Source organism: Rattus norvegicus, chromosome 15, assembly GCF_021556685.1.
Source record: "Rattus norvegicus strain SHRSP/BbbUtx chromosome 15, alternate assembly SHRSP_T2T, whole genome shotgun sequence".
In the NCBI taxonomy this organism is placed as follows: Eukaryota; Metazoa; Chordata; class Mammalia; order Rodentia; family Muridae; genus Rattus; species Rattus norvegicus.
This window is the reverse complement of record NC_141548.1, coordinates 80,903,578-80,928,001: the sequence shown is the minus strand read 5'-3', so window position 1 is coordinate 80,928,001 and position 24,424 is coordinate 80,903,578. Positions and strand designations below refer to the sequence as shown.

The 24,424-nt window shown below is 39.7% G+C and overlaps 2 long non-coding RNA genes across 3 annotated transcripts in view; one reads left to right on the top strand and one right to left on the bottom strand.

Moving 5' to 3' along the window:
* The window catches only part of LOC148001091 (uncharacterized), an 84,171-nt gene that overhangs the window by 33,668 nt on the left and 26,079 nt on the right, over positions 1 to 24,424 (bottom strand). The window contains exon 4 of the long non-coding RNA XR_015638418.1: positions 16,642 to 16,716. This is a non-coding gene — a long non-coding RNA (uncharacterized LOC148001091). The remainder of the gene's footprint in view (positions 1 to 16,641; positions 16,717 to 24,424) is intronic.
* LOC148001092 (uncharacterized) overlaps positions 227 to 24,424 on the top strand; it is a 35,305-nt gene continuing 11,107 nt past the window's right edge. The window contains exon 1 of one of the 2 annotated variants that reach the window (XR_015638419.1): positions 227 to 366. This is a non-coding gene — a long non-coding RNA (uncharacterized LOC148001092). The remainder of the gene's footprint in view (positions 367 to 24,424) is intronic. The other variant, XR_015638420.1, reaches the window with a different exon arrangement.

The window sequence follows — 24,424 nt, the reverse complement described above, 5'->3', positions numbered from 1 at the left end:
AAAATCCAAATCTTTATACACAATTAACAATTAAAAATGAAATATATTGTTCAATTAGATGAAAAAATAGGCAGAACCAAATAAGACTAAAATGTGCGATGTTTTGGCAACTTGGCATTTGTGTAAAATAGGGCAGGGAGTACATATTATTTCCCCCTTGGATTTCCTAAAGTCGATTTTTTTATTCAGCTGTGGTTGTTTGTGTAAGTGCGGGGTGTTTTTCTTCCTTCTGGGAGGCAGGCTTTACAAACCGGCTGGCTGCAAATGGCCCCGTGCAATACACTTAGTAAATGAAGTCTTCCAAATGCCTGGAGTGGTTTTGCTTCATATCCCTAATGCGTATCAACAGACAATGCAGAGATCCAGGTATGTGGAAGGGAGCTATCTTTGCTTTTGACTTGACACGATCCATAATGGTATTTGAAGAAGGTGAAAACGCCTATTTTGTGTTTAAAGCGGTGATAGGTGACCAAACACTGCCTGCTAACACGATCAGCTGCCTCTCAGTTGCGGGGACCTTCGTTTTTCACTCCTGAGCGGGGGCCATACCCCAACTACCTCAGCAGCCTGACTCTGAAATGAAGGCAGCGCCACAAATAGGGTAATGCTCAAAAAAATGGTACAAACCTTACACTAAGTGCTATTTCCCAGATAACATTGCTCATTGGTTCAATCTATACTCGCACTGGCAAGGCAGTATAGAGGATAATTTGTATCTCTTAGAGATACAGAGCTAGGATTTATTACAGAGAAGGGTAGGAATGTATTAGTGCTTTATCTTAAGGGTAAGGAAAATAAAAGCCCTTTTTGGGTTACTGGTATTTATTTTTGTGACAGCCTTCAAACATTGTGCGTTTTAATAAAGATCGGGCTTTTAAAAAAGTGTACCTTTAAACCTTACATCAATTTGAATGGAATAAGTCGGTTATTTCTGGCTGAAAATTTTTCTTACTCTTAAATCTCTTTAACTGAAGCTCATTTGACAAACCTATTATAAAATGAATAAATGCAGCACCGTGTGATTTGTCCACTGTCAACATGTTAACACTCTTTATTTGAAGGTAGATTGATGGAAGGTGGCTGAAGGAGTTTACCCTCCAGAGCTAAAGAATAGAAAACCCTTTTTTCTTCGTTTTTTTTCCCTTCCTTTTTTTCTTAGAAGTTCACAAGAGTAGATATACAATTATCCTCGACTTGCTGATGCAAAGGAATTGAGCATTTAGTTTCTTGTCACTCTCTCTGAAATTCCTAAAGGTACAATTAGCATTTCATTTGACATAATGTTGAAAGGTTCATAGATTGATCTTCCCTAAAATGCAGCAAGAATTTTTTGAAATGCAAATTTTGACATTTATTAACTTTTATTCCAGATCTGTTTATAGACTGTAAAACTGTGCATACATTTAACTCGCAGAAGCTAAAAGGACAGTGTTTAGGTGGATACTCTGTGTTATAATAAAAGTCTATTTTATTGTTTCAACAATGAAATTTTTATTATCAGAGATTTATGATATCAGCACAGCAGTTTTTACTGCATGATTCACAGTGTTTTTATAGATGTATATTCAACAAAACAAGGAGAGAAATTGTACTGCAGTACTCTCTCTCAGGAGTGCATTTCCCCACTGAAATAATGTCAGCAGTTTTCTACCTTCAAAGCCCTATGTTTTCAAATCAATTAACAATTCTAATTGCCCGGGAACAGTTGTTCTCTTAGCTTGGCAAATGGGACAGGAAACATTATTCCTTTTCTTTGCCTAAAATGAAGACTTTAATCTTCTGAGCCATAGTTAACATGTAACGAACACACGACTGAAAAGTTAGGTGGCTGGAGACTTGGGCTGGTTCCTCCTGCCTCCTGCCTCCTGCCTTTCTCTGTGGCCCACATTCATCTCCCCTAGCCTCCTGCAAGCCTTGCTGGTAGCCAAAGGTAATAACAGTTTTACATTGCCGTGTGAACAAGCCACCTTCAGAATCATTTCGACTTCTCTCTAATCAGATATCTATCTAGCCAGGCAGTTGTAAGAGTTATTACTTTTCTGAGGTGGCACACCGAACGTTGGTTCTGACCTGAGTTGCGACACTCAATGCAGATCTGTATCTGTGAGCTGGAAAGAGCTGACGGGGCAGCATGGGGGCGCTGGGTCTGCTGTTTCACTTAAAGTCCTAATGTCATTTCCACTTAAACTTTTTTTTTATTGGGATTAAAGTGCAGCTTGTAAGATATTGAACAATGTGGTTCATAAAACAAGGAACACATGCGATCTTAGACGACGTTATTAAATATGTACAGTTTAACCTTTTCTTTTTCACAAATGTATACTTGAGTTACGGCTCATAATGCCTGTCCCTATTTATAAAATACATAAACGGCATGATTAGAGGAGAAGATCTTGGCTACTTCAGCCTTCATTAAAAAAAAAAAAAAGAGAGGTGTGCTTTATTGTTTCTTTGTAGAGATTATTCAAATATATACTTTTAGAAAGATGGCTTGGAGTCTAGAATAATTAAAGGGCTTCCAACGTATACCGATTTCTTGATTCCCTTCTCTACAAAATTTTAATTTACTGCTTCCTCTTGGGTACTTCTTGGTGTGAATGACCCATGGCTCCTTACCCCATGTGAGTCTCACTGGATCCAAAGTATATTTGCTGCCTTTGGGCGTTTTGAATGTGGCGAACACGCTAGGAAGCTCACTTCCCGATCCTGCTTTCGTACTCAGGGTACCACCCCGTGTCTACAGAGCTCCCCCAAATAAAGATCCAGTCACATTCTTTCCATTCTCGTGAAGATGGCACGTTAGGAAATTTGTGGATAAGCCAGCCCCCTTGGTGAACACTTGTCCTCTCTATTGGACTTCAACTGCTGATGTACAAGGAGCAATGCATTTCCTGGGTGCTGCACTTTTAGAGAAAGTCAGTAATGGTTCCCTTGGCCACGGAGCAGTAATGAGTACCATGGTGGTACAGAGGAGATAACAGAACATTGGCATGGTGATTCCTTAGGCTTAAAACATAAACGACAGGGAAAGGAATTCGGTATGGATGCATTATCTTCATATTGTGATGTAAATGAATAGAGGTGGGTATTGGAAGCAACCCTGTGTACCAGAAATGAAGTATTGTCAGATTGTGGTCTGTGATTGTGCTGTCCGTGTATAGGACAGCCATATTTCTATCATCCACAGTCTCACACTGATATCATTTTCAAAAACTGAAGGTCTCCCTCATTTTTTTCCAAGTGAGGAATGAGGGAATTCTCTTATTTTTCTGTATTTTGCAATACTTCAAAAAAAATCAATTTAATGAGCCTTATTATTTTTTCCATTATGTCTCTTGCCAGTCTCTAGTATGATCCCTTTGAGTGGGTCTCAGGTACTTTACACACCTGGCTGCCCCTCCCTTGCATCAGGGTTTTCACAGGCTGCTTTACAGTAAAGTGTGAAGAGCAGTGCGGAAGCAGACGGTGACACCAGGCTTCTCAACCCCAGGGCTATGGACATGTAGGTCCTTGGGACACTTTGTGTGTGGCTGTCCTGTTCACTCTAGGACTTTAGTAGCATCAGTGGTCCCACCCTAAACCCCATTTGAAGAATAAAGTAGAACCTAGAGACATTGATAAGCATCCCCAGGTAAGCAAGATCACTACTCTTTCCTGCGTTGAAGGCTACTGAGTTTACACACACACACACACAGAGAGAGAGAGAGAGAGAGAGAGAGAGAGAGAGAGAGAGAGAGAGAGAGAGAGAGAGAGAGACATTCAGGGAAAAAATCCTATAGTTTTTAAAGAAAGTCATAAATTATTGAGACAATCTAAGTAATATTTAGCCTTCTCAAGTCCTCTCATTGGTCAATGCTCACAAACTACATGGCTATATCTCTCTAGAGATTCCCAGCCACTTAGCTATTTTCTCAGGTTTGTGCTGTAATATGTCCTCATTGCACTGGTGGAGCTCTAGTTTCATGTTCACATTCCCTTCTCCACATGTGATTTCTGTGTGCGTGTGCGTGCGTGCGTGTGTGTGTGTGTGTGTGTGTGTGTGTGTGTGGTATGTGGTGTGCATGAGTGTGTGTATAGTATGTGTATGCATGTATGTGCATATGTGCATGTGTAGTGTGCATGCTTATGTGTGTGCATTGTGTGTGTGTGTATGTGTGTGTGTGTGTGTGTATGTGTGTAGTGTACATGCTTGTGTGTGTGTAGGCACAAGATTGGTAGCAGGTTTGGTCCTGGATCGCTCACTACTTTATTTATGGAGACAGTCTCTCAATGAACATGGACCTTGCCCATGCAGCTAGTCTCCCTAGTCATCGTGCCTTGGAGATCCCTTCCGTACCTGCCCAGTGCTGGGATTACCAGTTTTGACAATCCTGCTAGGCTTCTGCATGGATTCTGAGTATTTGAGGTTTGGGCTTTACGCTTGCCAGGCAGCTATCTCCTAAGCACCCTTAACATTAAAACAATCCTGGCCTGGATAAATGTTCCAGTGAATATTCAAAATTGTGTTTTGTAGGTCCCATGAAGTTCTGTTTGTGTTATGTGTGCTCTTGATTTAGATTTGAGTGCATTCCCATTTGAAATTGTTTTTAATAGTAGAGTACTTAAGAAAGAACACACAGAGCTGTGAATGTGGAAATTGAACAAAGGAATTGTATTTCAGGAAAGAGAAACCAAGACAAAGAGCAAATCAGGAGAAAGGGGGAATTGGAAGACGTCTCATCAATAAAAATTAGTCATGCTTCAGGTGTCTTCCACATTTTGTCACAATTTCTCTCTAGCTGAGGCAGATGCTTATCATTCCTCTGTCTCTTCACAAGACCAAACCCTGCCTGTCTTTCTCCTTACACATTTTAATATAATTGCTGGTATTATTATTATTTTAGCATCGTGGTTTAAAAAATCACATTGTGGTGCAGAAAGAAACCATTTGATTTAAATGGGAAAATAAATAAAAATAGAAATTTCAGAAAATTTTAAGACGATCCATGTGCTAAAACCTTGAAAAAGCATAATTTAAGTATTCATTAATTAGTTTATTTTTCTTCATTTATAAAAGAAGTTGAATACTATTGATATAGAAATTAATAGTACGGTTAAATGCTCTGTATTAAACTTAAAAAGAAGAAATAAAAAGGAAATGAAAGGGAACATGCCATAGTCAAGTTAATGTAGAGAAAAAGAAGTGAGCAAATTTTATGTATATATATATATATATATATATATATATATATATATACATATGTATAGCATGTGAATTTTAAAATACTAAAGGAGCTTAGACTGAGATAGTAACAAGTATTGACAACCTGAGAGGTGCTGAAAGCTTAGGAGCTACTGGATCCTAGGGTGGGTACCTACGCCAGTATCAGGAAGAGCTCCATATTGGCTGCTTCACACTGAGGAGTCTACAAACAGCCCATTGCTGAATCCATGAGGCTGAGGACCTCAACAGCCTCCATCTGATAACCCAAGCAGGGAGAGGAGAGAGGTTCCTGGAGAGAGCCTCCCATCTTTACTCAGCAATGACTGTCTGGAAGCCCTGGTTCTGATACCAGTGTCAGCAACAACATTAGTGTCTACCAAGTCAGCAACAAGAGGGAAGACCACATCTCCTTTCTACCACACCCTTGTGTCTGGGTTGCTACCAGAAGGTCGAACCCATATTTGGGGGTAGGCATATCAATTAGGGCAATTTAGACATGGCTCAAATGAGGCTTCTGACTCAGGTGACTCCAACTTGCAGCAAGTAGACAATAAAACTATTCATCACAGATATGAACGCAGATATTGTGGATTATTAAACAAATTGAACCCTTAATACTTTTCAGGGGATTGACCATAAAATTATTCCTCTTCCTCCTCCTCCTCCTCTTCTTCCTCCTCTTCCTCTTCCTCTTCCTCTTCCTCCTCTTCTTCCTCCTCCTCCTTCTCTTCTCTTCTCTCTCTCTCTCTCTCTCTCTCTCTCTCTCTCTCTCTCTTTCTCTCTCTTTCTCTCTCTCTGTACAAAGGGAGTCATGGAGAAGATTCCGCTGCTTTTAGATGAGAAATGACAATTGCGTAGGAAAGGCCAAATGATAGGTTATCTTCACATCAGAGAATTATTTTGGGGAAACTTATAACTAAATGGAATACAACTGATTTTGCAATTCGTAACATCCAAATAATAATGAAAGCACTATATTGTATAGTTTTAAATTTCTCCCCCTTCTTCCAAGTACAATACAACTTAAGCTGGAGAGAAAAAAAGTGTTTCCTTGTTACTAAATTATAGGAGAACTCTGTCATGTGAACGCTCACCTGAGACCCTTCAGATTATATAATATTCAAAGTCTTCCAGCAGGCTTTTGCAAAAGATACGAAATAGCTCTCCAAATGGATGAATGACTATTCTTCAAAAATGACCTTTTATAAAAGCTGAGGGCATAAAATTAAATCATAATTCAGTGAAGGCATTTTTCCAGAAAATAAGATAATATAGTCCAGGTATATTACTTTCACTTGTCCTCACCTAGGTCAGTAAAAGCATTTGAGAACTTTGAAGGAGTATGAAGTTAACATCCTTTAGATCAGTGGTTTCAAAGACTTTCTGCCCTAATCAGTGTCAAATGACTCAATAGACAAACCCTGGACAAAGAAAGAGAAGAAAATAGAAGGAAAAAAATAAAGAAATGCACTCTTTTAACTTTTGTGTACACACCATTGCTCTTGGTTAACTAGAATATATTTTTATTGATTAATTGAGAATTTCATACATGAATACAAAGACTTTTGACCATATTCACCTGGTTCTCCTCCACTTAACTCATTTCCACCATCACCTTCCTATACCCTTCTGTGCTGACTTGTGTAATGTCAGCTTGACAAAGCTAGAGTTATTGGACAGATGGAAACCTCAGTTGAAAAGTGTCTCCATAGGCAAGCCTGTAGGGCATTTTCTTAATTAGTGATTGATGGTGGTGGAGTGCATAGCCCATTTGTGGGTGAAGTCATTCCTGAACTGGTGGTCTTGGGTTCTACGAGAAAGAGGGTCAAGAAGGCCATGAAAACAAGACAGTAAGTTGCACCCTTCATGGCCTCTGTATCAGGTTATGCCCCCCAGGATCCTTCCCTGTTTGAGTTCCTAACTTCCTTTATGAATGTCCTATGATGTGGAGGTATAATTTTCTCTTTAACTTGTTTCTGGTTACAGTGTTTTATGACAGCAATAGTACCCCTAAATTCAGACATTGTCCAACTTTTTATTCTTTTCTTAGTTTTTAAAATATCCTATCCAGTCTAGTTTGTGGTACACATGTACTCACGGATATAGAACCATCAAATGGACTAATTGACCTGATACTCAATCTATCAGGGGCCAAACTTTTACAGAAAATTGATTTTTTGATCCTTAGAAGCCATCATCTGCAGATTATCAGGCTTTGGGCTAGGGATTCATCAGTCTCTCCTCCCTCCATGCTGTAATGTTGATGGCCTTGATCTTATGCAGGCAACTGAAGCTTCTGTAAATTCCTGAGTACCACACACCTGTCATATCAAAAGGTATTGTATCATACTAGTTCACCCTGATCTCTGGCTTTCACAGATTTTCTTTCCCCTCTATCACAGTGGTCTCTGAGCCTTAGGAAGGAGTATGGTAAAGACAAAAATCTATGGTGGGCAGGGAAGATCTTATAGGCTCTAGGGCTGAACCTACAACAATTATTTTGCTACATGGAGATAGTATCAAATTGTTTCCCCTAGTTTCAGAGGTTGACACAGATAGACATGGTGCAGAAGTAGCTGAGAGTTCTACTGTCTGGATCTACACACAGTGGAAAGAGAAAGAGACACTGGGACTAGTTTGTGCATGTGAAGCCTTAAAGCACACCCCAGTGACCTACTTTCTCCATCAAAGCCACACCTACCCAACAAAGCCTAATCCTTTTCAAATAGTGCCACTCCCTGGTGACCAAGCATTCACCCATATGAGCCTATGAGGGGCATTCCTATTCAAACCACTCTGCTCTACTCTCTACCCACAGATCAGTATGGCTTTCCAACCTTATCAGAAATGTGACTTTGGAGCCAAAACCATTCAATGGAAAAAAGATAGCATTTTCAGCAAATGGTGCTGGTTCAACTGGAGGTCAACATGTAGAAGAATGCAAATCGATCCATGCTTATCACCCTGTACAAAGCTTAAGTCCAAGTGGGTCAAGGACCTCCACATCAAACCAGATACACTCAAACTAATAGAAGAAAAATTAGGGCAGCATCTCGAACACATAGGCTGTGTGGATATTTCCTGGAAAAATTTTCTGAAAAAAACACCAATGGCTTATGCTCTAAGATCAAGAATGGACAAATGGGATCTCATAAAACTGCAAAGCTTCTGTAAGGCAAAGGACACTGTGGTTAGGACAAAATGGCAACCAACAGATTGGGAAAAGATCTTTACCGATCCTACAACAGATAGAGGGCTTATATCCAAAATATACAAAGAACTCAAGAAGTTAGACCGCAGGGAGTCAAATAACCCTATTAAAAATGGGGTTCAGAACTAAACAAAGAATTCACAGCTGTGGAATGCCGAATGGCTGAGAAACACCTAAAGAAATGTTCAACATCTTTAGTCATAAGGGAAATGCAAATCAAAACAACCCTGAGATTTCACCTCACACCAGTGAGAATGGCTAAGATCAAAAACTCAGGTGACAACAAATGCTGGCGAGGATGTGGAGAAAGAGGAACACTCCTCCATTGTTGGTGGGATTGCAGACTGGTACAACCATTCTGGAAATCAGTCTGGAGGTTCCTCAGAAAATTGGACATTGAACTACCTGAGGATCCAGCTATACCTCTCTTGGGCATATACCCACAAGGTGCCCCAACATATAAATAAGACACGTGCTCCACTATGTTCATCGCAGCCTTATTTATAATAGCCAGAAGCTGGAAAGAACCCAGATGCCCTTCAACTGAGGAATGGATACAGAAAATGTGGTACATCTACACAATGAAATATTACTCAGCTATCAAAAACAATGCCTTTATGAAATTCATAGGCAAATGGATGGAACTGGAAAATATCATCCTGAGTGAGGTAACCCAATCACAGAAAAACACACATGGTATGCACTCATTGATAAGTGACTATTAGCCCAAATGCTTGAATTACCCTAGATGCATAGAACAAATGAAACTCAAGACGGATGATCAAAATGTGAATGCTTCACTCCTTCTTTAAAAGGGGGAACAAGAATACCCTTGGCAGGGAATAGAGAAGCAAAGATTAAAACAGAGACAGAAGGAACACCCATTCAGAGCCTGCCCCACATGTGGCCCATACATATACAGCCACCCAATTAGACAAGGTGGATGAAGCAAAGAAGTGCAGGCCGACAGGAGCCGGATGTAGATCTCTCCTGAGAGACACAGCCAGAATACAGCAAATACATAGGCAAATGCCAGCACCAAAACCACTGAACTGAGAATAGGACCCCCGTTGAAGGAATCAGAGAAAGAACTGGAAGAGCTTGAAGGGGCTCGAGACCCCATATGTACAACAATGCCAAGCAACTAGAGCTTCCAGGGACTAAGCCACTACCTAAAGACTATACATGGACTGACCCTGGACTCAGACCTCATAGGTAGCAATGAATATCCTAGTAAGAGCACCAGTGGAAGGGGAAGCCCTTGGTCCTGCTAAGACTGAACCCCCAGTGAATGTGATTGTTGGGGGGAGGGCGGCAATGGGGGGAGGGTGGTGAGGGGAACACCCATAAAGAAGGGGAGGGGGAGGGATTAGGGGGATGTTTGCCCGGAAACCAGGAAAGGGAATAACACTCGAAATGTAAATAAGAAATACTCAAGTTAATAATAAAAAAAAAATTAAAAAAAAAGAAAGAAATGTGACTTTGTACAGAATCTCTCTCTCTCTCTCTCTCTCTATATATATATATATATATGTATGTATATACACACACACACACACACATATGTGTGTGTATGTATATATATAATTACTTGGAATATTGGAAATAATGCTAAAATCCTAAATGAACAATATTAATGGAAAAACTAACTTTTCCACATTACAGCTGATTGAATGATCCCACTTATCAGTGAAATAATTCATTTTTTAAGAAGACATTTGGTGCATAATAAAAAATTATATAATTGTTTTACATTCATAATATGATTTGTATCTTTAGTTTACTATTTTTTTCATTTATGTCAGAATCAGAAAAGGAAGATTGATAGAAATGTGGACAAATAATGAAAGACAATTGGTAGTTTCAGCTCGTATGGAGGGACCTAGATTTATATATTAAATATATATTTATATGTACTTAGATCTTAGGAACCTGTATTTGTCCCTTTGCCCCACCACTTGGCTTCTGCCACACTTTTTCGTTGACTGAAGTGAGAAATCCTGGTTTTCCCTCTGACATTGTACATTGATTCTGAGCTGCAGCCGACTCCTAGACTGGCCCCTCGTCGAGTCCTCCCAGACAATGAAATCCTCCCATCTATCTTATCAGCAGGCTGGCTACACAATGTTTCCATTTCTTTTGTGAACCCCAACGTTGTGATGTCAGAGCCCATTGTCCTGAGCCTGTCTCCTTCCTCTCTTCTGTCTCATCCCTGTTCCCCTGACCCTTCTTCCCTCAGGGTCATGGACTATGTTCCATCCCCAAGAATTAATGAGATATAGATGTGAAGGAGAGATGTAAAAGTCACTTCAAATAGTTACAGTTTTTCTCCTCTAGAGGAAATAGAATGCTATGCCAGCCATTTTCAGAAGGAATGGCGGAGTGAACACATGGGGATCCAGACAAGGATGACCACGTAAGGGTAACTAACACTTATAACTAAGTGATTTTCCTATCGAAGGGCATACATTTTATAACCAAATAGTTGAAAGATATTTTATTTCATTTTTATTTTTCCAATTTACTTTGATATCTTTTCTCTTACACAGTATTTATTTTTAGATTGTTATATATATATGTGTGTGTGTGTGTGTGTGTGTGTGTGTGTGTGTGTAATATATTTTTACAATATATACCTCCTCATTTCCCTATTTCAACTTCACCCAGACCAGCATCCTGAACATGTCTCCTGCAACTTCATGCCCTTTTTTCCTTTTAAACATCCTACTGAGTCAACTAGTGCTCTTCTTATATGCATGGGCATAGAGAGATATATTAAAAACATGGACAACCTGTTACAAGAAAAGTGAGTCTGCTTTCCCCGTCAGCCACCAACTACCAATAGCTCCTCAACTAGTGTGAGACCTCAGGGATCCCTCACTCACCATTATCGATTTTTGATAGACTTGATCATGTTCTGATCTTAGGCAAGAAACCCAGCCCTTTTGAGCTCTTAAGTACAACAACCATGTCCTGCTCTCTCCCTCCCTCCCTCCCTCCCTCCCCCTCTTCCCTCTTCTCCTTCTCTCTCTCTCCCTTCCCCACTTCCCCTTCTCTCTCTGTCTGCTCTGCTCTCTTTATTCTTTTCTCTGCTCCTTCATGATATTCTCTGAAGATTGGAGTGAGCATATTTTACAGATGTCTCATAACTGGGTACTCAGAGTTGCTTATTTTTACCATTTTGGCCAGTTATGATTCTTTATATTAACCATTGCCCAAATCAAACCAAAGCTTTTCTGGACACTGTTGAAAGCAGCAGACATCTATACATACAGAAGGCAGTTTGACTACATGACCATTTAGGCAAATAACAAAATAAATCTTACCCTATCTCCAGAGCCTATGACTTCCCCAGCCAAGAGTTTTTTTTTTTTTTTTTGTTTTTTGTTTTTTTGTTTTTTTGTTTTTTTGGTTTTTTTTTGGATCAGGTTTACAGTACCAGGAGTGATATCCTTTCTGTGGAAAAGATATTGACTCCAATAAAAAAAAATTCTTGGTCACTCTTATAACAGTATGCCTGTATTGTACCCATGGACTTATCTTATCAGATAGGTTGGTACTGAGCATGCCCAGTCTGGATGGATAATACCATGGATGTCTTTTCTCCCCATGGGACCTATATAGTACCTACTGCCACAATTAAAACCAGCCAGAAGGAAAGAAGTGTCCCATGAGTTTGAGGTTGTTGTTTTTTTTTTTTTATTTTACGTTCTGCAGTAAGGGTTTATAAAGGTAACATTTTTTATAACATATTTTTACCTACTACGATTATTTTTTCTTCCTTACCATTCCTGCAATTTGAAAACTACTACAGGTGAAACACGCTTTTTCTCTTGCCAGGTCAAAACAAAGCATCACAGTAGCCTCTTAATAAATGTCAATTACTTTCCCTTTTCTCTGAGCCCAGTATTATGCTAATGACATTCTTCTGAATATTCATAGACTCGTGGAACATTTGATCAAACAAGGAAGTTACAGATGCCCTCGCCCAGTTCCCACTATCAAGATGAAGTCATGGTGGCTCAGAGACTGGAAGTGGCTTTCTGGACATTGTCCAGCAAGTTAACACTAAGACCCCAGGAGCCAAGAGCTGGGGAAAGACATAGAACAATGGATGTGATGTAAGGGAGTCACACAACCAGGGCATAAGAACTGCCTTACAGATGGTATACAGTGAACAAGTAGGGATTTAAAGATCAGATTAAGGAAAGAAGAGTGAGAGACAGAGCATATTAAATGACCATTGGCTTCGTCAGGCTGGTGTTTTGAGAAAGAAACTTTCCTGTTTCTGTAGGTTAATAGGATTTGGTCATTTTTGTATACCCACATCCCATCTCAATATATAACACTGCTCTCTCTAGTATGAATAGATTTTAAAACATTTTCTTTTATTTTTGACATGATAATATAATTATATAACCTCCCTTCCCCTTCCCCTCTCCAGAACCTCCTATATACCCCGCCCCTTGCTGTCTTTCAAATTCTATGGCCCTGTTTTCTCTTTGTTGTGGCCTGCAGATATCTTCCTTTTCATCAGATTCTTCATCCTTTAGGAAAATCACACTGCTATTGGGACATTGGCACCATAAGTATAAAACATAGGCACATTTGTTTTCCCTTAATCCTTCACTTCAGCAGGCTTTTATGTCTGTTCTTACATATAGTTGGTCATTCTTGAAAGTCTTAGATTTCACTTGGTTCTTACGCCCTTCTACAATCTAAAATGTTCGTTAAATCATATTCTGAAATCCATATCTCTCTGTAAGTATCTTTCCTAACAAAAAGGAATGGGGAAAACGTCTTAATCTATTAAAGAAAAACTTTCATATCTAGCTTACCTTTGAATTTGGTGGGTATTTTCTCATGGCTAGATTTTGGAATTCGTATGTTTAAGAGGAGAGAACTTAACAATGATTGCTGTCATTTGGGTCATGTTCCTAACACTGTCTTCAGCTGTCGTACCTTATAGAGAACATGCTGCTTTACTGTTAGGTATATAAAGTGCCTCACAGAGCAGAGAAAGGGGGGTTGTTGATATTTACAGACTTTCTCTGCAGACTTGTTGAGCCAAAGTGTGATTCAGTGGCAAATTCAGAGCCCACATTTGCAAAAGACACAAACTGCTCATTCTTCTAGCTACCCTTCATCCATAGAGGATGAAAGTGGGCAATGGGATTTTTGTGTTTTGGCTAAAGGCAGGGTGCTAGAAATGGGACAAAAGACGACAAAAAGAAAAGGAGAATATATAAGGCATATCTTCTCTGCTATCAAAAAACCTTGTTTTATGAGCCAAAGAAGAAATAGTGTAGAATAAAGGAAATGGTCATGTGCATGAACAAAATTTTGTTTGGGACACAACACAATTTTTTTTTACCTTAGAGACTTTCATTTTAAAATATCACCCAAAACTAGGATGAAAACTAATTGCCCTTTGACTCTATTATAAGCCATCAAGTAGTTTACCAAATAAGAGAAACTACATGCTCAGGAAGCAGGACGTATGGGAGCAGTGTTTTCTCAAAGAGAAAAAAATGATGAAGAAACCTTGACCAGCTATGCTGTGAGACTGTGGTGGGCTCCTGGAAGAAGTGACGCGTTTGAAGAAACTCCAAGAAAGGTCTTGTAGTTAGACTCCAGTAGTTAATATCATCTTATTTGTTCTTAAAGAGGTTTGTTTAAAAAGAAGGTTATCATGCTTATTTTCAGAAGGGAAAATAAATTCTTACGCAGATTAAATATCTTGCCAAGATAACAGAATTAGTTAAACAGTGGTGTCCCGAGGCTGAAACTCTTTTACTCAGGACTTCTAATGCAGAAGTTCCTTGTGCTGGTACCATATTGCTACTGATAATTGCTTTTCTGATTTGTTGAATATCTCAGGTGAGAATGGGTCAAATAAAAAAAGGGATTCTTAATTCCGATTATCTGTTTGTTTACACAAAAGCATAATAAGATTGCTAGAAGAGGTGAAGTCAGACCTCTCCTTGATCTGATCCAGGAATGGCCACGCCTTAGCTCGAGGCATTGAAGACATACTTTTTCTTTCTGAACCATAGTTCCCTAGTTTACATGTTCAAATATTAGGACGTCTTTCCACCAGTGTTGTGAGACTGCTCCTAATGGGTTGTCTGTATTACACTGCCTACTGTGGAATGTGTTGTCACTGGATGGTCCTTGTTTTTATTAGTGCAGTTCCACAGGTTTGCGTGGATTCCTGGCACTTGAGAGAGAAACGCCGTGAAGACATACCAATGCAGAATAGCAGCAGCTCAGCATGGTCCTGCTGTCACTTCTGAATTCACGTTTCTCCCTCTCTGAAAAAGCATCACTTTCTTCTATATAGAAAACTTAGAAGGGCATCGTTTTAACTCTTACTGCAGAGAACCAAACCATATTGCCTATTTCTGCAAAGGGAAACGGATGGTCTTTTATCTTTGGCAAGTCCTCACATTACATGGTTATCGACATATTAGAGTTCTATCTCATAGCACTTCTCTCTGCAACTATGAAGTATGTTTCTTTCACTTGAAAGAACATCAAAGAAGCATTTTTTGTATAAAACTCAGAGGTTTTTTTTTTTTTCTGAACTATGCTTTGTCATGAGACCATATGGCCGTAAATGATTTAGTTTTCCATGAAAAATGGTTTTAAATCAAGAATGAAACCTGCTAAAAAGAATTTGCATACTTGATGAAAAATAAAGGCAATAAAATGTTTAATCTGGCTGTGAGAAATGTTCTGGGATTTCATAAGCAGCTCTTATGTAATAAGGAAATGCATTTTCATTACGACTATTACATTAGCAGTGTTGTGGAAAGTTGGCCTCTTTAGAGAGTGATACAGAAAACTGGATCATAAATGGTATTCACCTTATGATTCAAGTAAATCTGGCACAGATCTAAATGGCTGGAGTAGAGCCTGCCAGTTCATGTCAATGAAGGGCTCACGGGAATGCACCAAGTTAAGAAAGAATAGGGCAGTAGGCTCTGATGTTGGAACTCTGGTTGAGTGCTTGACAAATAAGGCCTGCCAAGGTCCATCTCTAGCATAAGATCAAACATCTGAAGAAATTCGGTAACTTCCCACTCGGGAAACATCAGTGGAAATCTGCGGCAGCCATGCGAAGAGCATTGCTAGTCTAAGAGACCTAAGCCATCTAGACCCAGATATAACTGACAGCGTGGCCATATTTAACAATGTGGTGATGTCTTGAGGGGTCATCAGTTGAAAAAGTCAGATGCCACTCATTATAAGGAATAGAAAATAGTTAATATTGCTTACTGTTGGTATTGGAGAAGCAGAGGGATTAGAGAGCAAAGGCCATGTAATTCTGCCTCCCCAAGGAACTTAGAAATATCATCAAAGACTTTTAAGATGTTTGAACTAAGATAGATTTGGTCCAAACCAGCCACTATAATTGACTGACAAGTTTAGGTCAAAGCACCTTTTTACACAGTGAACTAGATCTAGATTGGTGTGAAATCTAATTGTAACTTAACCCAAGAGAATGTTCTTACAACTAAATAAGCAAGACAATCAGAGCAGTGGTAGAGTATGTGCCTATGAGACAAGTGACAGCAGTCAGTCAGATTTTTCCTGTCACTCCTTTATTCTCTCTCTCTCTCTCTCTCTCTCTCTCTCTCTCTCTCTCTATATATATATATATATATATATATATATATATATATATATATATATCCCATTCTGGTATGCTTCCTTATTCTAGAATCTTTGCTACCTCAAGTAACTTCCTAAGCTGGTCATTTTTCGTTTAGTAAGGGTTGTTGGGTCCTAAGGAACTGATACGGTAAAGAAAGAATGTGGAAGGAGGACTCTATCCTGTCATAAAATGGTATTCTAAGGAACACGTTGAATTTCTCATATTTAAGTAAGCTAATAAATCCTGCTATAAAAGGCTTTTGTTGGTTGTGCATGTCCTTTAATGGGTACACCACACGGCTAAGCATATTTGTAGTTTATTCTGTTACCACTTTGAGTTTGTTTTGGAAGGCAACATTGAGAAACCATTATGACAGGAAAGAAGTAAAATCAAAGAAGGAGCCTAGAGTAGAAATATTGTTTCCATTATGAATCGAGCACAGTAGCTTGTTACTTAAACCACCACTTTAACGGAACAGCCAGTACTTCTTACAGTGAGAAGCAGTCTATGTCCTTAAAGAGGCTATTTGACAGCAAGAGTTGGAAGAGTGGATGGGTTCACTCACACCATACATCCAGTGGGTTCCATGGTGGGGAATTGCTCAGCCTGGAGTCAGATATTAGGTACTTGGTCACGCAGGATCTTGGGAAAGATAAAATATTTCTAAGTCAGTGTTCATGAATGAAATGCATGACCAAGTGTATCCTTTCCTCGTACCCTAAAAATAATTGTTTCTACCATTTATTTCCTTTGATTTGTTATAGTTTATACATGTAAGATACATCAAGATTAACAATCATGTAGGGAATGTATTGAAAGGATGAGAAGTCATAATTTTACATTTAATGAGCAGTACAAAGGAGGCAGAACCGGCGTCCTCAGCTTGCAGTCATTAACGTGTGAGTAAAAGCACCCTCGCTGGGTGTGGAGAAAACTTCAAAGAAGTTTCTGAAATGTCAATCTAGAGTCACTGTTAAGAGATGCCATGCTTGAGCCAATAATAATGCACACTCTGCTTCCTGTACTTGTCGTGCACTCTTTATAATTTACAGCATCCTCTCTGCACCTCAGTTTTTCCTTTACCTTCCACAGAGAATCCTATGTGGTAGGGTTCAGTGAGGATTAAATAAGTGTTGTAAACTGTAAACACTCCGCGGCAGCAGTCAGCTTAACAACTCTTGTTAAGACTTCACACAGTTCTTCTAGCTCTTCTAAAACTCAGATACATGAAAGAAAGGACATTCGGAATAGGAAATTCTAACAGTCAAGAATCCTTTTTAGTCTTTCACTGTTTTTACCATCTGACCACAGGAACTTACCTTTCAGACTCTAAAGATCATAACCTGCTTAAGCCATGTCAGCACATTATACACTTACAATTATGACGGATGCACAGGGGACTACGGAGGTTAAAACGGGTATTGAGATCATTTTATAAGTGGCCCAGTTTGAAAATGTACTAAGAACGTCTCAACTCCAAAGCCAGTGTTCCCGTTTCAGTATGCATTGCAGTAAATTAATCTTTTAAAGTTTGACACATACAGAATTTAAGCGATCTTTAAGACACGTAGCTTATATTCCTTAATTATTTTTAAACCATTTGCATTGACTCGGAATTATATCCTTTTGTGTACTGGTAGATGAAATGCTACTGACAGACGCCGAAGTCATATGCAACATATGACCCTACTATTTCTGAGGACTTGGAGTTAAAGGTCATTTATTGTAAGACAGAGTTGTTTGGTTTAGAAAGCCTGGGAGTGGAGCAGGAATGAATCTGTCAAGACTCATGATATTTCAGAAAAGTATAACAAAGATTATAATCTTATATTTCCCTTCTGCTGGAACCTTGTCAAACATTGAGCTAAACTAGAGGGTTATAATACAGCTTCAAGGTTATTAAAAGCAAGGAAAGTCTGAGAGAATGGCACAGTAAAGAGGAAGCTAAGACACATGGAGACTAATTGTGGCCTGGCTTACTGGATGGGATCTTAGAACAGAAATAAGGAGGGTGGAGGACTGGTGAGATGGTGCTAAATCTGGAGTTGAGCTAACAGTTCTGCATCGATTTTGGAGTCATAATTTTCAAAATCCTACCTTGTGAAAAATGTGAACATCAGTGTAAACTGGATATGTGTTCCTAAGAATGCTCTGAAATTCCTTTGCAACCATTATGCACACCAAATATTATCCCAAAGTAAAAACATTCAAAGTAAAACCAAAATAAAAGTATCTTCATGAGTTCAGAGACAAAGGGTTGTTCATTAATTTAGGTTATGGCATAGGTAAACCCAAGTCAACCTTGCCTTTTTTGTCCAACTTAATTTCCCCTCAAGGCCACATGAAATATATCTATCATATCTTATTCTTCCTACATTTTTATGATTTGGACTTCTGACCCTTACCCATGCTTTCAATGTCTTGCAAAAGTCCAAAAGCAAGATGCTTCTGGTACTTGGTGGAGTCTCACAGTACCTTCCCCTGAGAGCAGAAGTCTCTTGTTAATCCACTCACATAATGACCACTCATTGGGATCCTACCATGTCTGAAGCATGATGAAAAGTCCTGGAGGAGCAGTGAAAGGAAAATAAGTCCTTGTCCTGGGGCAAAATGTGCTATAATTAGGGAAATAGATACACAACAAACACAAATGAAGAAAAAATACCAAGATAACGTAGAAAAGCCAGGGCCAGGTATGTTCTTCTCTGAAGAATGTCATGATAGAAACCCTGGCGGAAGCCACTGATGAGATGAATCTTGATAGAGTTCATGGGAAGGACAATGATTAAGGAAGAAGTCAGAGACACAGAAAGTCTACATGGTACATGAGATGAGTTGTGAGAAACCTGTCTGGCAGTTGACTAAGAAGCATATATGACACGTGAAACAGTCACCCAAAGGGTAATGTTATCCCTGCTGGTGGTTTTTTTTTTCTGTAATTTTTTTCATATTCTGTAATCTTCTTTTACAGTTCAGTCGTTATTCCTCTCCCAGTCCACCCTCTGACTGTTTCTCATGCCGTTCCTCCTCCCCTGTTTCCAAGAGGATGTTCCCACCTCTCCCATCCATACCTTACCAGACCTCCCCACTCCCAGGGGCCTCAAGTCTCTCAAGGCTTTAGGTGCGTCTTCTTTCACTGAGGCCAAACCAGGCAGTTCTCTGCTGTATATGTGTCGGGGGCCTTGGGCCAGCTAGTGTATGCTGCCTGGTTGGTGGCTCAGTGTTTAAGAGATCTGGGGGTCCCGGTTATCTGAGAGTGCTTGTCTTCCTATGGGGGTCACCTTCTTCCTCAACTTGTTCCCAGCTCTCCCTAACTCAACCACAGGAGTCCCTAACTTCAGTCCATTGGTTGGGTGTAAGTATCTGTGTCTGTCTCAGTCAGCTGCTTGTTGGGCCTCTCGGAGGGCAGCCATGCTAGGTTCCTGTCTGTAAGTACACCATAGTATGAGTAATAGTGTCAGGACTTGGAGCCTCCCCTTGAGCTGAATCGCAATTTGGGCCTGTCACTATATATCCTTTTCCCCAGTCTTTTCTCCATTTTTGTCCCTATCCATAATTTGTCGGATAATAATAATCACGTTTTCCTGTTCTCGCCTCTAAATTCTCTCACATGTCCCTTCTTGGCCTCTTTTTTTCCCCACCAATTGTTATTACATGCATTATATACGTATTTATTCCTAAATATTATAAGCCCGGTCTGTATAATGTTAGCTGTATATGTTTTCAGAGTGACCATTTGGCACTGGAAAAATCAACTGGTGTGGCTATGGTTCTCTGTGTAGGACTGAGGCCCTGGGGTCTTTCCTCTGTCCACATTGGCGTGCCCTTTGTTGTTAATGTCCTTGTTTGTGGGCAGACCTGGTGCTAGACAAGAAGTTGAAAGCTCTACGTTAATATTGGCAGGCAGCAGGAAAAGAGAGCTACCGTACCCAGATTGAGCATTTGAAACCCCAAAGACCACTCTGAGTGATACATTTCCTCTAGCAAGGCTACACCTATGTCAACAAGCACACACCTCCTAATACTGCCACTCCGAAATGACCCAACATTCAAATATCTGACCCTAAGGGTGCCAATCCTATTCAAACCACCACACTTGGAATCTGAGTGCTGGTGAGTGCTGTGACACATGACCAATAGATAGCAGAGTATGATCATAATATACTTTCTTTCATTTGGTGGCTGTGAGGTTTAAATTGTACACAGTAGAGTGTTGGGAAAAACTCACTGACAATTACATATAATATGACTAGGACCTCAGATCCCTAAGCACTGACTATTGCACATACTCAGTCTAGTTGCCTGAACTGGGGTTCTCTTCTGGTTGTCATTACTGGTTGTTTGACATTGGCCACACTTACACACTTACTTTCAGGCCCCAGTACCTGAATCTTCTCATCTGTATGTGTTTGATAGGAATTGTGTTAGATTTTTGTATTGTTATAATCTAATAATTGAGAAAAGTGTCTTGAAAAAGGACAGACTAATTTCTACTTATGTTTCTGAGAATTTAGTCCACTTCTTGGCCCACGATGCTAGACCCGTTAGAAGTTGGTGCAACAAGGTGTTGGGCATGTTTGGCTGGAAACCTAAGAGTTTTAGTACCCGGGCACAAAGAGAAAGAGAGACCAGGTGAGACTTGCTTTACTCAACATCACAACATCAGCTGGGCTCCAGCATTGAAAGCATGAACCTGACAAGGATGCGTTTTATATGTCAGTTATCACAGTGATGGAGTGAGTAACTATGAATAGAGGTCTGAGAACAATGGCTAAGACATGATTGTAGGTAGAAGGCAGGCACTAGTAAGGACAGTGCTGGTTCTCAATGGACTAGCTCCTGTTTCTACTGCCTGGAACCAGATCTGGATGTTTCTTTCTTTCTTTCTTTCTTTCTCCATCTTTATTAAATTGGCTATTTCTTATTTACTTTTTGATTGTTATTCCCTTTTACGGTTTCCAGGCCAACATCCCCCTAACCCCTCCCCCTCCCCTTCTACATGGGTGTTCCCCTTCCCACCCTCCTCCATTACTGCCCTCCCCCAACAATCACTGGGGGTCCAGTCTTGGCAGGACCAAGGGGTCATTCTTCCACTGGTGCCCTTACTAGGCTATTCATTGCTACCTATGAGGTTGGAGCCCAGGGTCAGTCCATGTATAGTCTTTGGGTAGTGGCTTAGTCCCTGGAAGCTCTGGTTGGTTGGTGTTGTTGTTCATATGGGGTCTCAAGCCCCTTCAAGCTCTTTCAGTCCTTTCTGTGATTCCTTCAATGGGGATCCCATTCTCAGTTCAGTGGTTTGTTGCTGGCATTCGCCTATGTATTTGCCATATTCTGGCTGTGTCTCTCAGGAGACATATACATCCGGTCCCTGTCAGCCTGCACTTCTTTGCTTCATCCATCTTATCTAGTTTGGTGGCTGTATATGTATGGACCACATGTGGGGAAGGCTCTGAATGGGTGTTCCTTCAGTCTCTGTTCTAAACTTTGCCTCCCTATTCCCTCCCAAGGGTATTCTTGTTCCCCTTTTAAAAAAGGAGTGAAGCATTCAAATTTTGGTCATTCTTCTTGAGTTTCATGTGTTCTGTGCATCTTGGATAATTCGAGCATTTGGGCTAATAGCCACTTATCAATGAGTGCATACCATGTGTGTTTTTCTGTGGGTTACCTCACTTAGGATGATATTTCCAGTTCCATCCATTTGCCAAGAATTTCATAAGTCATTTTTTTATAGCTGAGTAATATTCCATTGTGTAGATGTACCACATTTTCTGTATCCATTCCTCTGTTGAAGGGCATCTGGGTTCTTTCCAGCTTCTGGCTATTATAAATAAGGCTGCTATGAACATAGTGGAGCATGTGTCTGTTGTATGTTGGAGTATCTTTTGAGATCTGGATGTTTCTAATTGAATGAGGAAAATGAAGAATGAAACTTGAGGCCAGCCACAGGCTGAACTCATCTTAGCTTAACCAGCAAAGGTCTTCATCAAAGAGATTGTTATTGCCTCCCAGTCCTGCTACTGTTGACTCTTGTTCAAAGCCTGAAGAATGTATCCAATGAAAGATTAAGCAATTTCCCACAACTCAAAGTTTATTTAAATTTGAAGAGAACTCCACAGGGTTGAGAATTAACTTTGGCTACTTCCGTGGAAGATCTCTTTTACATGCTGATGCGATTTTATATTGGTCATCAATAATAGGAGGTTGTGCTATCATTAACGTTTAGTTATAGTACCAGGGAACAAATTAAGTGTACCTTCATTTCTACAAACATTGAACTTATTTCTGATGAGAGCCTCTCATTAGTTATAATCAGACCTTAAATATCCTAGACAAAACTAAACCACAAAGTTAAAGAGTTCAGTCACTTAAGTGCCTGACTGCAAGTTACGGCGACACTGTTTGGTTAATAGCATCCTGAAGAATGACACCTGAAGTTAATCTGTAACCCACACACACCCATACAGAAACACACACACACACACACATGCTTACACACACACACACACATGTACACACACATACATATACATATACAGACGCACAAACACACACACATACATACGTATACACACCAAAAATGGTAAGTAATTATTTGTGTTTACATATTCACAAATAATTACCATCTGAAGAGACTCTTTCTGCGTAGAGCCTCTACCTTTATTCAGTGTCTGGCGTACAGGGTCATTACTGCCTGGGATGGCGAGAAGTAATGAGAACTTAATCATAGAAAAATAACCTCTCGGAGATAGACTCCGCAAACCATCGAGCAACATGAACAGGACTCATGTCACAGACATAGAGTGGCAGGTCATTCCTTGGCATTTTCACACAATATTGAAAATCAGTCTGAACCGGCAGGTGTAAAGTTCCCAGACTCACACTTGACAGAATAGCTCCGCGCCAATACTCTGTGACTGGTAATAGGCAATGGGTGTGGAATAGACAAGTACCACAGGAAAGAATGGAGCTTACTTAAGAGCAAATGAGATACAAATATTTTTATGTATTTTTTCCTATGGCTTAGGGCACATGGAATTGTATTATGACACAATAGATTAACTTGAAAACATCACAAAACACATCCATTGTGTGCTCCTCATGGATGATAATATCCTTCATGCTTCCTTCAGACTTTTTTTTTTTTAGTCCCAACTTGTCAGATATTTACAGAGTCTAAACCTCCTTTTTTGTCTTTAGGTAGATGCTAGGTCCTTTATATCTTAGATGGTGCCCACCCAAGAGAAAAGTATGTCAGTTATTCCTACCTTCTGCTTGCCTACAATGGCCTGTAACAACTTTAAGATTAAATCTAAAAGACTCTGGTTTGCTTTTTTATTTCACCAATATGAGAGTTTCATCTAGAAATCATTTAGAAAATTCATTTGGTAGAACGTCCTATTTGTAACCAAGCCCCAAATGTTCTCATTGGCTCCTCTAGGGAACAATGCCATCAGATGCCATAGAAATAACTCCTGACCTTCTACTGTCACCCTGTGTTTCCCTTGGTGCTTTACACAGATGAGCCTTAAAGGCAGTGCTTCTTCAACTGAAATATGCATGCGAATTTTGCGGGCACTTGTTAAAGTGCAGAGCAGTGTCTATGGTAAGGCTTGAAGCACTGCATTTCTACCAGTTTCTGATGGGATTATAGTATGGTGGGATATTGGTGCAACCGAGATCGTGGTGTAGCTGTGATTCTGGTGAAGCCAGGGAATCTGGGATGCTGATACAGCTGGGATGTTGGCACTGTTGGTATAAACGTCACACATCCAAAAGACACTAATAAAGTGAGAACAATGGAAGAGAAGTGACTTCATAAGGTACTTGCAAGGATTCCACCAAGACTTTTTCTTTGTGCTATAGAACCCTCATCTTCGATATATTCATGTTTTTAATCTAAGAATGGAGCAATGAGGTTTCACATTCTGTTTAGAGTATAGCATAGGCTGTTTGTTCCTTAGAGACAAAAAAAAATAACAGGTATGAGGTATGGAACAAAAGGACATACAAGAAATTTTCCTGAGTTACCTAGTCCATGGCAATCATTGTTATTTGTCTTTGGTCACTAGGGAAAAATCTCAGGTCCAGGATGATAGGTGTCATTGTCCCTAGCCAACATACTAAATGGACGGACATGCTCATATTCATTTTTAGATAAATATCTAATTTGGATAGACCATTTTAAGCTGTAGATTTAGCTATACTTAATATTATTTTATAAATCAAGTTACAAAATTATTCACAGAAAGCATTCAAACATTTCTTATTATGGTATTTTGTTAGACAGGAGAATTACCTCAATACTCGATTTCTTGGAAATCGGGTGGATCCTGGATTGCCTCCATATACC